Raw genomic sequence first — 23,806 nt, 5'->3', positions numbered from 1 at the left:
GAATATAGATACAACCTTGTATAAGGAGGAATACGCTGTATAGAGGGGACTACAGATACAACCTTGTATAAAGGAGGAATACGCTGTATAGAGGGGAATATAGACACAATCTTATATAAAGGAGGAATACGATGTGTAGAGGGGAATATATATACAACCTTGTATATAGGTTGAATACGCTGTATAGAAGGGAATATAGACACAACCTTATGGAAAAGAGGAATGCGCTGTATTGAAGGAAATATAGACACAAATTCAACAATCTTGTATAAAGGAGGAATACGCTGTATAGAAGGGAATATAGACAGCCCCTTGTATAAAGAAGGAATACCCTGTATAGAGGAGACTTTTGACACGACCTTGTATAAAGGAAGAATACGCTGTATAGAGAGGAATATAGATACAACCTTGTATAAAGGAGGAATACGCTGTGTAGACGGGAATATAGATACAACCTTGTATAAAGGAGGAATACGCTGTATAGAAGGGACTATAGACACAACCTTGTATAAAGGAGGAATACGCTGTGGAGAAGGGAATATAGACACAACCTTGTATAAAGGAGGAATACGCTGTATAGAAGGGACTATAGACACAACCTTGTATAAAGGAGGAATACGCTGTAGAGAAGGGAATATAGACACAACCTTCTATAAAGGAGGAATACGCTGTATAGAGTGGAATATAGACACAACCTTGTATAAAGGAGGAATACGCTGTGTAGAAGTGAATATAGAGACAACCTTGTATAAAGGAGGAATACGCTGTGGAGAAGGGAATATAGACACAACCTTGTATAGAGATGGAATAGTCTGTACTGAAGGGAATATAGATACAGCCTTGTATAAAGGAGGAATACGCTGTGTAGAGGGGAATATAGATACAACCTTTAATAAGGGAGGAATACGCTGTATAGAAGGGAATATAGATACAACCTTGCTTAAAGAAGCAATGTGCTGTATAGAGGGGACTAGAGATACAGCCGTGTATAAAGGAGCAGCCCACTGTATAGAGGGGACTAGAGATACAACCTTGTATAAAGGAGGAATACGCAGTGTAGAGGGGACAAGAGATTCCACCTTCTATAAAGAAGCAATGCGCTGTATAGAGGGGACTAGAGATACAACCTTGTATAAAGGAGCAATACACTGTATAGAGGGGACTAGAGATACAACCTTTTATAAAGGAGGAATACACTGTATAGAGGGGACTAGAGATACAATCTTGTAGAAAGGAGGAATACGCTGTATAGAGGGGACTAGAGATACAAACTTTTATAAAGAAGCAATGCGCTGTATAGAGGGGACTAGAGATACAGCCTTGTATAAAGGAGGAATACACTGTATAGAGGGGACTAGAGATACAACCTTGTATTAAGGAGGAATACGCTGTATAGAGGGGACTAGAGATACAACCTTGTATAAAGGAGGAATACGCTGTATAGAGGGGACTAGAGATACAACCTTGTATAAAGGAGGAATACGCTGTATAGAGGGGACTAGAGATACAACCTTGTATAAAGGAGCAATGCGCTGTATAGAGGGGACTAGAGCTACAACCTTTTATAAAGAAGCAATGCGCTGTATAGAGGGGACTAGAGATACAACCTTGTATTAAGGAGGAATACGCAGTGTAGAGGGGAATATAGAGGGGGCTAGAGATACAACCTTGTATAAAGGAAGACTGAGGGGAGTAAATGTAGGCATAAACACACTTCGCCATAAAAAGAATACACTTGAAAATTGAATTTGACCCAAAAAGTTCAAATGATATCAAAACGTTACAAGGCTGAAAACAGTAGCTGAAACACTGCAAACGAAAGGCTCAAAACACATTTATGATATCCGTATCAAATACATCAACATCTAATAACTTGTAATGTTTGTGTGTGGTCTGTTAAGCCAGCATCAAACATGGGTGTACACCGTTGTATTTACAGGAGCTGTGCTATGAAGGACGCGTGAAGACGCGTAACATGATGATGAGCAGTTGAAGTCTCACTGTACGTATGACAGTTTGATGACACTGTATACATTGTTTGACTCTGAATCCATTTGGCCAGGATACCAGACTCGGATCGAAATTCCCATGAGCTTCACATCATCTGTGCAGTCATCACAAGCTCAGTCGAACAACTCTCCACATTGATCATGCCCATTCAAAGATATAGTCAAAAAGATATCTGTAGAAATGAACTTTATCGCAGCCTCGTCGTTTAAGGCAAACTACGGAATGTCGGAATTAAGCGTTGGTAATTATATACAGTTAACGAGAGCCGACAAAGTTATCTCAAAGTGCATTATGGTACGGTCTAGTTGGCTGGCATGGTTCAACCATAATGCCGTAAACCAGAAGTGCGGAATGGATGTTGAAGACATTAAATACCATGATGAAGACACGGTATGCCATGTCGAAGTGGTATCCAGAGCCACACTAGATGATAAAGACACGGTATGCCATGTCGAAGTGATATCCAGAGCCACACTAAATGATGAGGACACGGTATGCCATATCGAAGTGATATCCAGAGCCACACTAGATGATGAAGACACGGTATGCCATGTCGAAGAGGTATCCCGAGCCACAATGGATGATGAAGACACGGTATGCCATGTCGAAGTGATATCCAGAGCCACACTGGATGATCAAGACACGGTATGCCATGTCGAAGTGATATCCAGATCCACACTGGATGATCAAGACACGGTATGCCATGTCGAAGTGATATCCAGATCCACACTGGATGATCAAGACACGGTATGCCATGTCGAAGTGATATCCAGAGCCACACTGGATGATCAAGACACGGTATGCCATGTCGAAGTGATATCCAGAGCCACACTGGATGATCAAGACACGGTATGCCATGTCGAAGTGATATCCAGATCCACAGTAAACGATGAGGCACAACGTATATTGTCTTTAAATACAGGATTGTACTTACCACACATACTAGTAAATAAAATCCCACACTCCATAACGAGATGTATCGAGCCAGGCTGGGTGAGAGTGGCGCTACACACACATATGTAACTGGTGCCAACTACAGCCACCACACAACTGAACCATCTGATTACTCTGCCATCAAGTGGCACTAAATACCGCCCATTATGAAGGCGATAATGTAACGACTTGGAAGCCGTCCAACAGATTCACGGCCGCGAGGTTCTCCCGTGGTTACTGCAGTAACGCCGTGGGCATCGGTCTGGATCGCATATACAAAACAGGGCTAATTGCAGTGGGCAGTAGGTTAACCACATGGCTGACAATGGGGAAAGAACTATTGCTGATCAAAGCCACGATCTTCATTAAATTTTCAAACCTATTGCGAATGAGATAGAAAAGTGGAATTTTCTTCATGCCATTTATTGAAAATCTTGCCGAGGCCCGGAGAATGAAGTACAAAATGGGCGAACCACAAAACTAACATAAAACCACTGCTCGTCTCTCAAGGGAGGTCACCAAGTTTATTGGGGAAAGGAAAGGGAAAGGAAGACCGCTAAGATATATTTCCACTATCAAAACTACCAATCGATAATTTGCCGCTGTTGTACTGGTTGAGAGTTTATTCCACAGTGGTGGGCTATATATAGACACGCAATGGTATTTGTGTTGTAGGAATTGGTTTTGATGTGACCTTACCACGAGCAAAGCTATAATGACACACGATACAAAACGGTATGTATTTACACTTCTGACAAACCCACACAACCCGCATCTCGCCACATGGTATTGGCAGACTGAAGGACCAGTCTATGTCCTGCATTAACCTACTTCTACTTTCTGATATAAATCGGATCACATTTACACATAGAATCGTTTCTGCCACATGACATTTAACTGACTTAAAATAAATTGATTAAAAATGTAATACAACGGCCTGAGGACATTCTTACGCGAATACAAGGTTTATGGTGAGAACTTGGAGAATAGCTTGTGACTCTCGATAACATCATGACTCACTGCATGTGTCTGCTAACCAGACAAGGGTACACAAGGCAGGATGTACGAATGGTTTATAAGACCCCACAAGGCATTCATCTGACGTTAAAAATACCCACACGAGACCGAGGCAGCGTCACCATAGTAACACCAAACCCCGCTTGCTTAATTTCCCCGGGGTACAATCTCCTTACATGGTACCACTTCAGAATCGGGAGTTTTTTTCGCTGTTCTGCTAATACCACCTAGCGCTGGCGACGATAACCAATGCGATTTACACCGTCCTTTCTCGGCTTTCACAGGTCTGACCGAAGCCATCTTAGTTGTGGTCTGTGTACTGAATAAGCATGCTTGAGATCCATGTGCAGAACCCACAGCGCGAAACAGCTCTTACTTAACCTCCGCGACAGTAATATATGTCTGTGTCTCCACCAGGAGCAGTCTCCTCTACGTCGGATACCAAGAGGTCAGAGAACAGCATCTGGATATCGGTGTGTTCGAGTGCATCCTACAAAGACCGTAGTGAGAGGGTGCAGTTTTGCGCTACAGCGATATACCAAACTGTATTAAGGCGTGTGTCATCAGCTGTTGATGATTATCCACGGCATCTGGTTAAGATACGACACAATCAGCAAATCACAATTTGACCACTGGTCACCCTAGATAAGATCTGACTGAACGACAAGCGATGTACCGGGCGCTTACCCGTGTCAACATATAGCCTCAATGTAAGGACGCATTAAATGTACACACACGTAAACATCCCCCGTATGCAGGACTGCCAGAGGAATGTTCACACACAGCGTTCTAACACACTGTATTGGAACTGAAGGTTCAGCAGAACATAATGATCTGTGTTTTGACATACACACTGGCAAGGACAGGTGACCAGCAACCTCCACTGGACGTCAAAGTGGCCTACAATGTTCCAATCAAACCAACAGCAGTATTCGTGGTATTACCCTCAGTCAGACAACTGTGAGATCCTATCGATTAGGACATACGGAAATAGGTACGATCTGTTGAATTGACTGCCAGATTTTCAAATATTTGGCAAAGCTAAGAAAGAAACATTCATATGACATATCTTGAGGAAGCATTAATAATGTGTTCTTAACATTTTGATATTAATAAGTAAATTGGGATATAACGAATCTCTCGCTTAATTACACAGACTTCCGTTTGTCACCAACGTCCTACTACACATAACACCATTCGTGAAAACAATAAGGGGAAAACAACTGTTATTCACACAGTCAATGTAATGTGTGTTACTTGGGCATCTTGTTCATTCTAGATCTTTGGCAGCTGCGAACGCTCAGTGACGTCAGTGTGGGGTGCCACATGGCCTTTGGCACCATGACAAGGTTGTGCATCATCCCTGAGAGCACATAGGTGTCTTCATCTCGCACAGCCATATACGTTGCCATACAGATGTTCCGTTCTACATTGAAGTCTCTATAACAAGCTGACAATCACCTGATGATAAATCAACGTCAGTTATAACTGTAACTTAAGAAGACTTGCAACCATAAAATGTCTTTAATTGTGTCCCTTATGGGAATACAATCTGTGTTAATGTCACGTGATGTTTAATAAGAGAAATTCAGAAGGAAAAGAATAGTCAAGAAAAGAAACTCATTGTTGTGTGAGTGAGTGAGTGAGTGAGTGACTTTCCGTTGGTCATATTATCAGGTCGGTGGTTGTTGGTGAACGGAGGACGGTTGATGGTGAACATTGGCGAGTGTACAGCTTTCGGATGCCAACAACATTGGATAAAAAGAACTACGGTCAGATTGACCACAGATTGACCACAAACGCCTCTGCGCCCAACCTCATCAGTGTCCATGTCCATGAATTACGCTTCATGTCCTTTCTGTGTAAAACAGTTAATAGGTTATTCTCCTCCGACGTTCCTTACATTATGCAACACAAAGTAACTCCGCACATGCAATTTGGTGGCATTTACAACATGTACTTTCAGAAAGATCCACGACATGTTTTAACAGAGGCAGCGCCGGGCCAGCTGAACGTTAATTGGCAAGACGAACAGTTTTGTGTTCTTATCTGTGGACCTACAGGTGCTTCTCAGGGACTAGCGACATGGTCATTTTCTATCAAATTACGTCCTGCAGTGCAGAAATAGACGTATGTATTATTCAAAGCTCTCCTGGGTCCATGTTCCTGCTCTGTAATTCAATTCAAGTAATTTAGGAGAACAAAAGATAATTACATCACCTACACGTAATCAATACAAGTTCGCACCAAGGTTAAAATGTCTATTGTAAAGTTGGACATTCGTTCAGGACCATTGAGTATGTCGCTGGTGTACAGATCACTGTACCCAGATAAAAGGTTCTTGGGGACATACCCTGAATATGATAACTCACAAATTCAACTTACATTATTATTATGTACAGATTAAAATAAAACATGCAGCAAAGAGGGTTTGGGTGATCCTGGCACAGTCAGGCTGGTTAGGCTCATCATCAGCTCAGGGCCCTTGCCCCCTCCACACGCAGCCCAGACAACGATAGGACTTCTCCCAGGAAGCACTGCCTAGTCGAACCCACCCAGGACGTTTCGGAGAATGTGAAGACTCCCCAACACTGCAGCCTTCTGCATTACCCAGATTGTCAGAAGGGCTGTATTCCTGGTAGCAAACCCGGGTACTCTACCAATGTCAGTCAACAGATTGGGAGGTACCAAACCTAAGGCACCAAGAACAATGGAGAGTCGGACAACTTGGTACTTGGGATGCAAGCGTGACATTTCGAAAGCGAGGTCCGCATATTTGCCATGTTTTTCCTCAATCTTGTCAATCACAATAGTGTCAAAAGGGACAGAAAATTCAATGATATAGATTTCATTGGATTCATAAAAAAGGACAAGATCAGGTTTGTTGGCCTGGATACGTCTGAGGCTGTAAATTGGCCTATTCCAAAAGAATTTTGTATTTATTATTTTCCATGACGCCCTCTACATATTTCCGGGTCGTACCATGGATGGACCTCTGTGTCCAAACCACAAGCATGGCGAAGACGGTAATAAAATGATCGAACCACCCCATCATGTCGCTTAAGATACTGTGTCTGTGCCAAAGCTGGGCATCCACTCACAATGTGTTGGACAGTCTCATTAAATTCATTACATAATCTACATTAATTTCATATTCACATTTTGATGCAAACACACTGACGGTTTCGAGTTGGAAGTGACTGGTCCTGAGCAGCAAACAGAAACGTCGCTTGGTTGACACTCATTTCTGTAATTAATATTATTGTTATTATTGTTATTATTATTATTTTTTATTATTACAGCTTGAGAGTACTTTACTTGTGACATACCAATATCGTTGTACCTTAAGGACAACTGATAAACACAAATGAGACGCTATTATAACAGTGTGAGAGAACATGTTATCGTACTAAAATAATAAAACGACAACAAATTTAATCTTAGTTTTACTGATAATGGATCATTATGCTGATTTATCAAGAAAATGAGGTGCGTCTTACCAGACCAGTCATGGCGCTAGCAAAAGTATACAAAGAGTCAGCATTATGAGCATATAAACTGTAGCATCTGAAGAGGGGAAGTAGGTCCTAGTGATCTAAGACGCCGTTATTCGCTGCTCATTTTTACTTCCCTTATTGGCTGTGGTTGACAGCATCATACACGTGATAGTGGATTTCACTAACATGGTCAACATAAAGACATGATTCAGACTGCTCTTCTTGCCCCCATTGAGCTGCCCCCACCTCATATCATGTTCAAACTCCCTTTGAATGTCGCGTTCTCCTACACTATGTCCAACATAACATACGCCAAGGAGGCTCTTGACAACATAAGTAACTGACGTTTACAACAACATATGGCGAGTTAGGTAGGATTCCCACAGGGTTAGGTCAATGAGGTTCATTCTCGGAACAACCAATAAGGTTCGTTTATAAATAGCAAAATAAGCCCAGGTAGGTTCGTTTATAGCAACATTGGCCCAGTAAGGTTTGTTTGGGCACACCTATAAGGTGCGTATTTGGGAACATCAGGCCAGTTTGATATGACCCTGGAACTATGTCACCAGTACATTCCCTTCCTGGCAACATATCAACTGTCCCATAAGGACGCGGCAACCCAACCCATATCATAAATCTATTTGCAGTTTATATTAAACAATTCATCTTACTGAAAATCTGCCAGCTTTTAATGTGAAGTTTGAATAGAATCTAATATAAGGATTTCCGCACAGCAGTGTTTGTAAAGAAAAACTATACTGGTAAAAATAGATTTCATTTCGAAGAACATAGTAATTTGTCCACACAAAAAAGAAGTGTGAAGCATCGTCGATATGATATCCACAGGTACAAGTTTTTGTATCCAAGATATAGCTATCATACTGATCTGCATTAAGATCGCTGCAGCTAAGCCTGAGGCGACTGTGAATAGTTTGACATAATCTGCTTTCATAATTCAAATCCCAGTGTATATCATAATCTCCCCTTACGTGAAACACATTCTTTAATTGTGTAACGGTCTCTGTCCCCGTTAGGTTTTCTGGTAACATATTCCAAAGCTGTGTTGTAGCTGGTATAAATGAATCTGCATAAGCTTCACTGTTTGAAGATTAGTTTTATCCCTTAAGTCATATTTTGTCATAAAGATGGAACATACGCCAGGATCATACGCCATACATCCCAGAGGCGTTGATGTAGCATGCATGGTTATTGTGACAGTCAGTACAAACGACGACCTGGATGTCCCACGCGTGGTTGTCCATATGGGAGCCGTTGTGCAATGCTTACGTCATTGATCTTTGGCGAACCTACATCCACCGTATCATAGCCTTCCAGATACAGAGCGGATATGGGAGAGACAGGCCATATCCGTAACATGAACATGTCCAGACGTCAGGTTACAGTTACTTCAGAGCTGCATGGTACAGGACAAGAGCGCAGGCGGAAGTGTCCATCGCCTCCTTGCCACCTCTACATGCTCATTATTTTAATATCAGCAAACACGTAAATTCAAACGTATAGATTTCTGCGTACATGTATTGCCTGAGCAATTGCAAACACCAACTGTTATTTAAGAATGTCTTGAAAAATCCCCCTTGGGCAACATCTAAACACAATGCTTGCAGTCGGGTAGAGTGTGAAACATAAACAAAGACATGGTGATGTCAAACATGAAGTTTATACAGAGAACGTTAACTATGTTTTATTAATATTCCTGAGAATAAACTCCCATTTTGACACAATACTCTGCGTATATAAATCAGCGTTAGCCATCGGGGACAAGTAATTACAAAGTAAGCTACCTATTCAGGCATCACGAGGTGACATGCAGGAATGTTTAATGCTGCCGTCTGAAATACTCGCCCCCCAACCCACCCACCCCCACCTCAGGGTTTGGAAACACCAAATGCCTCACGGTAATAAAATGATCCAAAATGAACTAAGTTTTCTCGTATTGATACACATAGGGTTGGGGGAAAGGGGAGTCATTACGTCACTTCGAAGGACATTAGGTATGTCGCTACAGGTTTGTGTCAACCATGCCGGTGTCCCTAGGGACCAGTTCAAAAAGTTCGATGTCGGCAAAAAGAATTACTTCCATAAGATTTGAGGCATACCCACCACCCCCATCCCCCATCAGTCACCACTATCCCAGAAAGACTTAATGAAGAAAAGTCCGTAGCTTTATTACCTCTTTTGCCAAGCACTGTTGTGTTTCCCCTTGTTTTTTTCAGAGCGTTTGTCGACTGGAGTTTTATATATCAGGTGTTGAAAATCATGTATAAGTCAAATCTGCAATTCTATATAACGTACTGCACCAAATGGACTTACAGCTTTTGCCGGCGACGACAACACCCTGCCTCGTGGAAAGACTGCATGTATTTAATGACATGTCGGTTGAAAATGGTGAACTTGTCCTTTTTTTAATGCACGTTGCCAAAATGGTCACCATAAACCTTAGAGATCACTCCTTGACTTTTAAAATCATCCAATCACTCTCGATAATAATCCTTGTTGCAAACTTTCTGAATGAAACAATCATTTAAGCGAGTGAATGACCTTCGAAGTAACCTTGACGTTTGACACAAGGCCTGTGAAGATTCGGGGTAGAATAGGTTTTAGGCGACTAACGGGATCGGGTGGTCAGGCTTGCCGATGTATGTCATCATCGTTTCTCAATTGTGTGGATCGATGGTCATGATGTCAGTCACTGGGTTGTCTGGCCCAGACGCGATTATTCACAGACCGCCGTCAGCTGGACTATTGCTGAGAGCGGCTTTAAACAACAAAAACAAGCAAACAAAAAACAAACATTTGACACAACCATGACATATGACAGGTATTGAGTTAATTATTGAGAATCTACCAAACGTATATATTGCATGAATTATTCCGAAGTTTCGCGAAACTTGAACAATGTTTAATGATTTAGAAACATAACAGGGGTTGCTAAATAAGAGGAAGTTTCCATCACATTTGTTTACATGTTCCAACAATAAAAGCACAACTATCACACGCACTTGTCTGTCCACGTGTAGGCTGTGTTAGCGCTTACTGGCTTATGTGAACCTGGTTCCCGTACGTGGTCAGTAGGTCAGCGCTGTACATGTAGTTATATATATTGGTTAGTATTGTGTTTATGTCGTTCCAGCTGAATGCAACCACGTGCTCTGATACTCTCTACACCACGTGGTCAGCGTCATGGACATCACGGAGAGATATGGTGCAACGACTGCAACTGCGTAGACGAGATCTTCCTGTTCTTCACTACTTCCAAGGTCACGCCGATCAATGAGACGCTCACTGTATTGTCAATACCAATTCCACTGTAATTGTATCATGTGAATACTCTTATTGATAAAAGTAATGAAGTCGATTTGAACAATTATTTGGCTTCAAGGCATGTAATTGCTGATATCCAATTTGATATGCCTCTCGTTATCGCAGCCCGTGATGGCAGGCCGCGGAGCAACAGAATGGCTGAAGGAACATTCAGCCTGTTGGCTGAAGGCGTGTTTGATGTGGCCTTGAAAAGGGGTTGGGGAGAAAGTGTATGTGTGTGGGGTGTGTGGAGGGTGGGGGTGCACTATCAGGGTACGTGATTACGTTGAGTTGCAATGGGTCAGGGAGGCGTAGTGGAATGGTTTGGGATTTTTTTTATGGGTACGCTGGAGGAGGTATCAGTGGTTTGGTTTGGGGATGTGTTGTGGGTACGGCTGGAGGATGTGTCAGTGGTTTGGTTTGGGGATGTGTTGTGGGTACGACTGGAGGAGGTGTCAGTGGTTTGGTTTGGGGATGTGTTGTGGGTACGGCTGGAGGAGGTGTCAGTGGTTTGGTTTGGGGATGTGTTGTGGGTACGGCTGGAGGAGGTGTCAGTGGTATGGTTTGGGGATGTGTTGTGGGTACGGCTGGAGGAGGTGTCAGTGGTTTGGTTTGGGGATGTGTTGTGGGTACGGCTGGAGGATGTGTCAGTGGTTTGGTTTGGGGATGTGTTGTGGGTACGGCTGGAGGATGTGTCAGTGGTTTGGTTTGGGGATGTGTTGTGGGTACGGCTGGAGGAGGTGTCAGTGGTTTGGTTTGGGGATGTGTTGTGGGTACGGCTGCAGGAGGTGTCAGTGGTTTGGTTTGGGGATGTGTTATGGGTACGGCTGGAGGAGGTGTCAGTGGTTTGGTTTGGGGATGTGTTGTGGGTACGACTGGAGGAGGTGTCAGTGGTTTGGTTTGGGGATGTGTTGTGGGTACGGCTGGAGGAGGTGTCAGTGGTTTGGTTTGGGGATGTGTTGTGGGTACGGCTGGAGGAGGTGTCAGTGGTTTGGTTTGGGGATGTGTTGTGGGTACGGCTGGAGGAGGTGTCAGTGGTTTGGTTTGGGGATGTGTTGTGGGTACGGCTGGAGGAGGTATCAGTGGTTTGGTTTGGGGATGTGTTGTGGGTACGGCTGGAGGAGGTGTCAGTGGTTTGGTTTGGGGATGTGTTGTGGGTACGGCTGGAGGAGGTGTCAGTGGTTTGGTTTGGGGATGTGTTATGGGTACGGCTGGAGGAGGTGTCAGTGGTTTGGTTTGGTGATGTGTTGTGGGTACGGCTGGAGGAGGTGTCAGTGGTTTGGTTTGGGGATGTGTTGTGGGTACGGCTGGAGGAGGTGTCAGTGGTTTGGTTTGGGGATGTGTTGTGGGTACGGCTGGAGGAGGTGTCAGTGGTTTGGTTTGGGGATGTGTTGTGGGTACGGCTGGAGGAAGTGTCAGTGGTATGGTTTGGGGATGTGTTGTGGGTACGGCTGGAGGAGGTGTCAGTGGTTTGGTTTGGTGATGTGTTGTGGGTACGGCTGGAGGAGGTGTCAGTGGTTTGGTTTGGGGATGTGTTGTGGGTACGGCTGGAGGAGGTGTCAGTGGTATGGTTTGGGGATGTGTTGTGGGTACGGCTGGAGGAGGTGTCAGTGGTTTGGTTTGGGGATGTGTTGTGGGTACGGATAAGGTGTCTGTTGTATTTCTGGCATACCGACTCTTTGTCGACCAGTCGTTATTTTCGCCCCTTAATGCCAAGCGCCAGACAAGATAACAAGTACCATCTTTTATCGTCTTTTCGTATGACGCGGCCGGATATCGTACCCTGAACCTTCTGCTTTCCGGGCGGACACTCTACCACAAGACCACGAAGGTGGTCGTGTTGGAAAAGAGACTTTCAGTCGATGAGATGTGCAGATACTGCTCACCATAACCACATTAGGGATATCTACATTCTATACAACGTCTCAAACACCTATCGACAGCGTAGCGCGGATGGTCTGGGGTCGATTCCCGGTCGCGTCATACCAAAAGATGGTTAAACGATGGTTCGGTTGTTAACCTGCCTGGCGCTCAGGACTCAGTATACTGTGTCTGAGTGGGGTATATAAGTTTAACTGTGGCATGGTATCTCAGTGGGCTAGCACTATAAAATCGGCATAAGTCTGGACTATTACAAACACACACACACACGCACGCACGCACGCACGCACGCACGCACGCACGCACGCACGAACACGCGCGCCGCTAATGAATGTGAAAAAATCTTGGACGCCAAGTTCAACCGACAGTACGGTCGTGATATCTCAGCCAGTGACAAGAACGTGTGCCTATCCCAGTTGGATTAATCATGATAATCAATGGCTATCCTAATGATTTGCTACATTATAGAATGAGAGACATGCAGGACCGCCAGCCGGCACGGAGACAGACAAGCATACTTAACACTGCCATTGAACACAGCCACATACCTAGTGATCACCTTGGTTGGAGCCTAGTTAACACTGACTGACCGGCACACACACAGTCAGCAAATACGTCGATATTAAAAACTTATTGTTTTCTAAAATAGGTGGAGTAGATATTGAGAGGCAACGGGAACTGCAGATAACGACAAGGGGTAGACTGAGAGGTCATGGGAACTGCACATAACGACAACTGGCAGACTGAGAGGTCACGGGAACGGCACATAACGACAATCGGCAGATAGAGAGGTCATGGGAACTGCATATAACGGCAACTGGTGGATAGAGAGGTTACGGGAACTCTGCACATAACGACAACTGGCAGATTGGGGTGTCACGGGAAATGTTCATAACGACAACTGGTGGATAGAGAGGCCATGGGAACTGTTCATAACGACAACTGGCAGATTGAGGTGTCACGGGAACTGCATATAACGACAACTGGTGGACAGAGAGGTTACGGGAACTCTGCACATAACGACAAGTGGGAGATTGAGAGGTGTCACGGGAACTGCATATAACGACAACTGGCGGATAGAGAGGTCATGGGAACTGCACAGAACGACAAGTGGAAGAATGAGTTGTCACGGGAACTGCACAGAACGACAAGTGGGAGATTGAGAGGTGTCACGGGAACTGCATATAACGACAACTGGCGGATAGAGAGGTCATGGGAACTGCACAGAACGACAAGTGGCAGACTGAGAGGTCACGGGAACTGCACATAACGACAATTGCTGGATAGAGAGGTCACGGGAACTGCACATAACGACAAGTGGGAGATTGAGTTGTCACGGGAACTGCACATAACGACAAGTGGCAGATAGAGAGGTCACGGGAACTGCATATAACGACAATTAGTGGATAGAGAGGTCATGGGAACTGCACATAACGACAAGTGGCAGATTGAGAGGTCACGGGAACTGCATATAACGACAACTGCTGGATAGAGAGGTCACGGGAACTGCACATAGCGACAACTGGCAGATTGAGAGGTTACGGGAACTGCACATAACGACAACTGCTGGATAGAGAGGTCATGGGAACTGTTCATAACGACAATCGGCAGATAGAGAGGTCACGGGAACTGCATATAACGACAACTGGTGGATAGAGAGGTTACGGGGACTCTGCACATAACGGCAAGTGGCAGATTGCGGTGTCACGGGAACTGCATATAACGACAATTGATGGATAGAGAGGCCACGGGAACTGCACATAACGACAACTGGCAGATTGAGAGGTCACGGGAACTGCACATAATGACAACTGGTGGATAGAGAGGTTACGGGAGCTGTACATAACGACAACTGGTGGATAGAGAGGTCACGGGAGCTGCACATAACGACAACTGGCAGATTTAGAGGTTACGGGAACTGCACATAACGACAAGTGGCAGATTGAGAGGTTATGGGAACTGCACATAACGACAACTGGTGGATAGAGAGGTTACGGGAACTGCACATAACGGCAACTGGCAGATTGAGAGGTCACGGGAACTGCATATAACGGCAACTAGTGGATAGAGAGGTTACGGGAACTCTGCACATAACGACAAGTGGCAGATTGAGAGGTCATTGGAACTGCACATAGCGAGAATTGATAGATTGAGAGACCACGAGAACTGCACATAACAAGGGGTAGATTGTGAGCTACACATGCGAGCTACACATAACAACAAGGACAGTGAGTGAGTGAGTATGGTTTTACGCCGCTTTTAGCAATATTCCAGCAATATCACGGGCATATAATGTTAAAATGCTTTTATTTAAGTACGGTTTTGGATTTGTTTGGAAAAACCAAAATGTTAATTGTATCACTTCCTTTTTGTCAGAGTTTGAAGAGCGTTGTAAAGAGATTGATTACCAAATGTGGTTTGAGGATTTGTCAAAATATTCTAAATTGAAAATGTACCAGTCTGTTAAGACTGTCTTTAAATTCGAAGAATACCTATCACTTGTCATTGTACATCCTTATAGAAATGCTCTGATTAAATTTAGATGTTCAAACCATAAACTTATGATTGAATACGGACGTACACTTGTTATAAGTGCGAATGAAAGATTCTGTCCATTGTGTATCGTACCTTGTGTCAAAACTGAATACCATTTTTGTATGATATGCCCATTCTATAATGATATAAGAAGTCTATTACCGAAATACTATGTACAAAACCCAACTCTTCTTAAATTCCAACAACTACTGTCATCACAAAATGCCTACACTGTAAATGTCTTAGCGAAATATATTTACCTGTCAATGAAAAAAAGATGTAAACAACTCAATATTAATTAATTGTCACTTTGATTGACCAATGTATAATATTGTATGGCGCTCAATTGAATTGAAAAAAATCAATGAAATATGTATTGTATAATGGGCCGGTGGCCCCTTTACTGCAATTAACTCTCTCTCTTTCTCATATCACGGCGTAACATCAAGGAGAACTTTGAGGGGCCATATGACTTGCATATGACAACAATGGTTAGATTATATAAAGGTGAAGTCATGAAAAGTGCATGCAAGTCTGGACGGGTGCACATACTGCAGGCTCCATCCTGGCTACAGTGTATGGTGACCCAGTTCTGTGCCTGACGCTAGTTGGGCTTCCGTCAGGTGCAATGACCAGCCCCAGGCAAACAGAGGACTTTTATCGATTCCAGTTTGTCTGGTAATATATCGTGCTATTGTATACGGTATCGCATGGCAGCGTAGATACTATCGCAATCCATCTATGTTCAAGCATAGATACTTTATATACTAGTATACGGAAGAGGGTTAACCTGGTGGATAACAGTCTATCTCGTGCAACCCTGTTCTTTTCTTCTCTTTTACACAACCCTCTTCAAACATTCCATATCCACGGGGTCACAATGGGAAACGTATTGCACTTAAATGGTTTTGTCGACGTACATCTAAAGCACACATAAACCTTAAGGGCCTAATGTTGCTATTATATTATGCATTACGCGACTTCAAAGGCAGACTGAAATCACTTATCATGGCACCAGTGGGCATGATAGTTTTCAAAATGGAGACGTATTGTTTGTCCCATAATGTATTCCATACAACAAGCACCGGAAGTACAACTTCCTCTCGCCAGCGGAGCAACAGAAGGGAAGGCTAGCTGAACCAATCCACGTTTACTCTGCTCAATACACTGTGGATATTCCACCCCGTCAACAATTATTGACGCAAAAGAAGTTTTTTTTCCTGTAGCAGATAATTCAGAAAGTATTTACATTATTAGAACATGATCAGCTTTAGCGCTGCTGCGTGCAGTACGACCAGCGATCAATAGACAAGCGTATCTGTCCCCGGAGTACGAACTACAAGCCAAGGAAACCGCCGCGTCAGGAGAACTGGTGGCGAGAAAGGATATGTAATTTTAATAAACATAAAATTAGAGAATGATTGTGAGTAATCATGCAAATAATCCGACTGAGTTGTGTTCATGCCTGACCTTACAAGAAGATACTGATACAACGTGTGGTGGCACCAGGCCACGCTTCATTCCAGTTTCTAATAACCTTTCTTCAATCGACTTGTTGAAACACCCCTTCCACAATAAACTCGTTGAAACGCCCCTTCTACAATCGACTTGTTGAAACACCCCTTCCACAATAAACTCGTTAAAACGCCCCTTCTACAATCGACTTGTTGAAACACCCCTTCCACAATAAACTCGTTAAAACGCCCCTTCTACAATCGACTTGTTGAAACACCCCTTCCACAATAGACTCGTTGAAACACCCCTTCTACGATAGACTCGTTGAAACGCCCCTTCTACAATAGACTCGTTAAAAAAAGCCTTCCACAATAGACTCGTTGAAACGCCCCTTCTACATCAGACTCGTTGAAACGCCTCTTCTACAATAAACTTGTTGAAACGAGCCTTCTACTATAGACTCATTGAAACACTACTTCTACAATAGACTCGTTGAAGCCCCTTTTGACAAAAGACTCGTTGAAATGTCCCTTCCACAACAGACTTGTTGTAACGCCACTTCTACAATTTACTCGTTGAAATGCCCCTTCTACAATAAAATCATTGAAACGCCCCTTCTACAATAGACTCGTTAAAACGAGCCTTCCATAATAGACTCGTTGAAACGCCCCTTCTACAATATACTCGTTAAAACGCCTCTTCTACAATAAATTCGTTGAACCGCCCCTTCTAAAATAAACATGTTGAAACGAGCCTTCTACAATAGACTCATTGAAACACTTCTTCTACAATAGACTCGTTGAAGCCCCCTTCGACAATAGACTTGTTGAAATGCCCCTTCTACAATAGACTTATTTAAAGCCCCTTCCACAATAAAATCATTGAAACGCCCCTTCCACAATCAACGAGGAAAACAGCCATATATATTTCTTAGTTAGGATTATATGCTTCAGCACGGCTATTTCTTTTCATTGTAACCAAAAAAGTGTGTCAATTGGTCGACGACACACTAACCTCCAGGTCCAGAAACAGTTCACATTACATACACACATACGGTATAATATACTGACGATTTCGTCATCAACGAAAACGATGTATGCTGTATCCGCAGTAATACTTCTATTGCAAAATAACAAAACTACTTGTATGTCTGCGTAGTTGTTTTAAGTTAAGCTAAAGCAATATTATCTTTCATGAAGTGAAGAAATGAGTGAGTGAGTTTGCTATTACGCTGCTTTTAGCAATAGTCACGGCGGGGGACACCAGAAATAGGCTGCACACATTGTACCCATGTTGGGAATCCAACCCGGGTCTTCGGCGTGACGAGCGAACGCTTTAACCACTAGGCTACCCGACCGCCCCAAAAGAAATTATGATTATAATCCGTATTATGCAGCTATCTTAGTATTATACATGCAGGTATAAAACTAATTAAATTGAATATATACGAGACACAAAGATATATTGATCTATGTATGTGTCCTGAAATATCTGCAAATAACAAACAGCGGGACTAGTTGTAGGAAAGTGAATGATTTAACCAGGAATGTGAAGATACGATGCTATTATCCTGCGAGGAGTGCTTATACACAGAGTGTTGGCAAATCTAGATAACTTTAATAGGTCATGTCAACATTTGTAATGAAATAAATCTGTGGAAAATACAGTGTTGTCAGCGATGTTGACGATTAACACACGACACTGATTATTGACTAACTTGAGTCAAGGTCAGATGATGAGTGCTATATGACAAACTCTCAACTCAACTTCAGACAAGCTTCAGCTATCGTCTCGCCCGACACGTGTATTACGGCCTGAATATGATTAACGTTTGTATTCCATAACGCCATTCCCATGAAAGTTTGGATCAATGCTCTGGTGTTGTTTGACAATTAAGTACTCATTGACCTTATGGAAGTCATCACGCTCACATATGTACCGGATAAAGTACCCAAAGACCTCGAGGATGATACCATGTACACATATGGATGAGGATAAACTGGTGTGGAGGTCAGTTATTATCAGTTTTGTATATGGACCACCTGCGTTTAATAAATTGCTACAGAATCACCCATCTTGGAAACGTTGCCTGTAAGGCATATTAGAGAAACTCTTTTACAGAAGACATCGTATGGATAGGTGACCGCGCTCGACAACGTTCCCAGTCAATGGCTATCATTTAGGATCAGATGGTAGTATGACTTCAGAATGAACCGTCGTTGTGTGATCCTTGGGTCCATGTACTCGCCATCAATATGTTTTTGGTTAATATGTCTAAACAACTGAAAGCACCATATGTAAAGTTTATCAAAGACTAGCTTTCCCCCAGATGACAACGAGTACATTGTTTTCATGCTGGTAAACGGGACACCTCCCTGCACTGTAACTGGACCGAAAATAGAAGTTGGTTCACTGGTACCATTAATCAACTGGTTGCCTATATTCCACTGGACTAATAATCCACTAGTGACCACTAATCCGCTGTTAACCACTAAGTAATCTGCACCCCCCCCAAAAAAAAAACAACAACAAACAAACAAAAAAAAAAAAAAAAAAAAACCAAACCAAAAAAACAAAAAAACAAACACGAACAAAAACAGAAAAAGGTGCGCCAGTATCTCTTTGAACCCGCCGAAGAGGTTTGTGATCTCGATCACATTAACTGGACCGCTGGGATCAACACTTATTGATAGCAATGAACAAATTTTCAAAAAACAAACTGTTAAGAATTTTAATAAATTCAATCACAAACATATCACATACGAACTTTCAGCTACAAAAGGGGGTTTCAGGGGAGAGGTATCACTATATTGTGGGGGAACGACATGGCAGGGCCAGAATGTGAAAGCAATACTTACTTTCTTCAGTACATGACCCCTCGCAATTAATCTGCGATGATTTTTTACATACAAAACATACTCCCTTCCGATATGATGCCTGATTGTTATTTACATATATAACTCACCCCTTCCTCTATGACCCCTCACTATTAATTCTAGATAATTATATACATACAGATCAGGTGAGCTAAAACAATGTTATCAGTTTGACGTGAAAAGACATTTCTGCACGGTAAGGAAACACTACCTCAGCGAGTCGGTGTACAATGTTTAATAAGGTGAAGTGAAAAGTGGTTAACGTCATGTTCAAGAATATTTAAATATATAGCGACGTGCATGAACGTGTGAGTGTGTGTGTGTGCGCGCGCGCGTATGTGCGAGAGAGAGAGAAATAGAGAAAAGAGAGAGAGAGAGAGAGAGAGAGAGAGAGAGAGAGAGAGAGAGAGAGAATGTGTGTGTGTGTGTGTTTGCTTATACTAGACGGTCTTGTGCCCGTGTTATAGGTCAAGCCTACTAAGATACCATGCCGCAGTTTCACATGTATAGCCCACTCAGACACAGTATGCCCCGAGCCGGCCAGTTCAGGTTTTGCCCCTTTCATGGCGAGCACGCTGCAGTCTAGCAAGAATTATCTTTTAACATATTTTGGTATGACGTATTCCGGGGATGTCTCTATCAAACAGACACTAAATCCACTGAACCACAGAGGCGGACTCAACGGTTGATGAATAATACCTAGTTTGTGGATTTCAAAATAGTAAGTCATCAAATAAATATTTTATTTTAAAGAAACAGTAGTTTTCACTTATGTCCAAAGCATCAACATAACAGTTACGTAAACGAGGCAACATATTTGTACCACTAATAAAGGTGTTCATTACAAAGTTAACGTAACGTGACTGTTTTGTAAATTTAAATGTATTTTGCTTTCTATCTAAAAAAACATGCGTGATAGAATGATTCATGTGATTCCCGTACGTGAGCAGGATCCCTAACACAACTCTACTGCTGTCCATGCTGCCCGAGGATGAGAGTCTCGCATATTCTGATGTCAGCGATGACATTTAAGCAAGTCTTGTACATCTCATGGTGCCACCAGGCCGGTCCATAGATCACAGACAGACCTCAATTACACACAACTCACTGACAACACAAGATCTTGTGACCCAGGTCACGCCACAGGTCCGCACCATCTTCACCTTTGACATATCCCCAGATAGCATATTATAACGCTGATCAAATTGGCTCACACATATTAATATATTCATAGCAAGTAATATTCAATATGTTGTCTATTCAAATGATAATGATCAAAGAGAATCGTATATTTCATCTTAAGATTGCTTCATGTACTGACTACGAATATATAATGTGGAGTGCTAAACACCGGGTAACCAGTTTAAAATGTACAGCCAATGATGGCTAACTGTCTGTTATTTGTTGAAGACGATGGGCTGTTTGGGTGTTCTAGGTCAATCTGTCTGAACACAGTACATATCTGTGTGAATGAATCGTTTATTCGAAGGTCATACTGAAGCAAGAAACAAGTGGCATGTACCAAGGTTTTGAAAGTCGCTCCCATGTTCAATCTATACGCAGTGTCCCCCTGGCATGTTGCAGCTACATTCAACACGCCTTCATCGTATGAAATGATATTCAGAATCAAGATCTTTGAGTCGCATTTAGAAGTTGGATATATAACGAAGACAGACAGACAGACAGACAGAAGTAACGGTGTTGTAACGTACACCAATACATGTGTAATACAATTAGTGGAGAACCACACCATCATGACATTAGCTATTCAGAATGGTCTTGGGTAATAACCTGTTTTCATCAGTTTAATGCTTCCACATACAGGGTTGTGTCACTAATGTATTCTCCTTCAGAGTATATGTCACGTGGTCGGGCTATGATGTTGATACAGTGTTTAACAATGGCCTCTCTTTATTTAACAATGGCCGTTCTCTAACATACATCATGTAGCTACAACATGTGTTCCAGAACAGAGGAAACACATGAATTTGGAAGAACATCACTCATGCTGTTGATGTGCCCAAACTACTTGAAGGAACCAATTCTTCTGCCAGCCAGCCCAACGATACCCACTCCTCGCCCTCGCCCCCTCCCCACTCCCCCCAAATAAATACAGTAGGTACCAAGTCAGGTTGGCTATGTCGAGACGACTGTATGGCCAGTGGCAGGCACAGAGTGAGTCATATATCGACTGTTTCAACTGACGTTCCCCTCACCGCCCCCTCCAATCGAGGCAAATATACGGACACATTGATCTGATGAGATGCACTGATGCCAGCTTTAGTAAGCCGCCTCTGTACAGCCGTCTCCATACAGGGCATGGAGGCTGGGCGTGCTGTGGGGTCATCAGAGAGACACGTCCCAGGGCATGGAGGCTGGGCGTGCTGTGTGGTCATCAGGGAGACACGTCACAGATGCTTGGCAGACTCGGCATGCTTGGTTGTGGGGTCATCAGGGAGACACGTCACAGAGGCTTGGCAGACTCGGCATGCTTGGTCGTGGGGTCATCAGGGAGACACGTCATTGAGGCTTGGCAGACTCGGCATGCTTGGTCGTGGGGTCATCAGGCAGACACGTCACAGAGGCTTGGCAGACTCGGCATGCTTGGTCGTGGGGTCATCAGGGAGACACGTCACAGAGGCTTGGCAGACTCGGCATGCTTGGTCGTGGGGTCATCAGGGAGACACATCACAGAGGCTTGGCAGACTCGGCATGCTTGGTCGTGGGGTCATCAGGGAGACACGTCACAGAGGCTTGGCAGACTCGGCATGCTTGGTTGTGGGGTCATCAAGGAGTCACAGTAGCCAAGTCGTGTGCCACCAAAATGTCAGACGCTGATTATTTTCCATCTTCAAGTTTTCATGATAGCTGGTATTTAACCATTTGAACAATCTGATCACATCTCCCCTGTAGTTCGTTTGTTGGTACACGAGGACATGTGCAATAATAACTCACATTGTCGTCAGAAAGATCTCAACCGTTTATGTCACATGGTACACATAAGACAATACCAATCCCTATGTCACATGGTACACATAAGGCAATACCAATCTCTATGGCACATGCCAGATTTTAGGCAATACCAATATCTATGGCACATGGTATATATAAGGCAATACCAATCTCTATGGCACATGGTACACTTAAGGCAATAGCAGTCTCTATGGCACATGGTACACTTAAGGCAATACCATTATCTAAGTCACATGGTACACAAAAGGCAATACCAATTTCTATAGCACATGGTACACAAAAGGCAATACCAATTTCTATAGCAAATGGTATACATAAGGCAATACCAATCTCTATGGCAAATGGTATACAAAAGGCAATACCAATCTCTAGGTCATATAGTATACATAAGGCAACACCAATCTCTATGGCACATGGTATACATAAGGCAATACCAATCTCTATGTCACATGGTACACATAAGGCAATACCAATCTCTATGTCACATGGTACACATACGGCAATACCAATCTCTAGGTCACATGGTATACATAAGGCAATACCAATCTCTATGTCACATGGTACACATAAGGCAATACCAATCTCTATGTCACATGGTACACATAAGGCAATACCAATCTCTAGGTCACATGGTATACATAAGGCAATACCAATCTCTATGTCACATGATACACATAAGGCAATACCAATCTCTAGGTCACATGGTACACATACGGCAATACCAATCTCTATGTCACATGGTACACATAAGGCAATACCAATCTCTATGGAACATACCAGATTTAAGGCAATGCCAATCTCTATAGCACAGGGTACACTTAAGGCAATACCAATCTCTATGTCACATGGTACACATAAGGCAATACCAATCTCTATGTCACATGGTACACATAAGGCAATACCAATCTCTATGTCACATGGTACACATACGGCAATACCAATCTCTAGGTCACATGGTATACATAAGGCAATACCAATCTCTATGTCACATGATACACATAAGGCAATACCAATCTCTATTGAACATACCAGATTTAAGGCAATGCCAATCTCTATAGCACAGGGTACACTTAAGGCAATACCAATCTCTATGTCACATGGTACACATAAGGCAATACCAATCTCTATGTCACATGCTAGATTTTAGGCAATACCAATCTCTATAGCACAGGGTACACTTAAGGCAATACCAATCTCTATGTCACATGGTACACATAAGGCAATACCAATCTCTATGTCACATGGTATACATAAGGCAATACCAATTTCTATGTCACAAGGTACGCTTAAGGCAATACCAATCTCTAT

At 43.1% G+C, this 23,806-nt stretch overlaps 1 protein-coding gene across 35 annotated transcripts in view; it reads right to left on the bottom strand.

The window, feature by feature from the left end:
• LOC139459502 (voltage-dependent calcium channel type A subunit alpha-1-like) overlaps positions 1 to 23,806 on the bottom strand; it is a 415,048-nt gene that overhangs the window by 145,605 nt on the left and 245,637 nt on the right. Inside the window, exon 1 of one of the 35 annotated variants that reach the window (XM_071240987.1) lies at positions 2,954 to 3,086. The exons of 33 other annotated variants lie outside the window; for them this stretch is intronic. The gene's annotated coding sequence lies outside the window, so the exon portion shown is untranslated. Of the gene's footprint in view, positions 1 to 2,944; positions 3,087 to 23,806 lie in introns of those variants that run through there. One more of the 35 variants, XM_071240986.1, reaches the window with a different exon arrangement.

Source organism: Haliotis cracherodii, unplaced genomic scaffold (assembly GCF_022045235.1).
Source record: "Haliotis cracherodii isolate W230 unplaced genomic scaffold, xgHalCrac1.p SCAF_13, whole genome shotgun sequence".
Lineage (NCBI taxonomy): Eukaryota > Metazoa > Mollusca > Gastropoda > Lepetellida > Haliotidae > Haliotis > Haliotis cracherodii.
The sequence above is the reverse complement of the archived record's forward strand: the minus strand, read 5'-3'. Positions and strand labels throughout refer to the sequence as shown.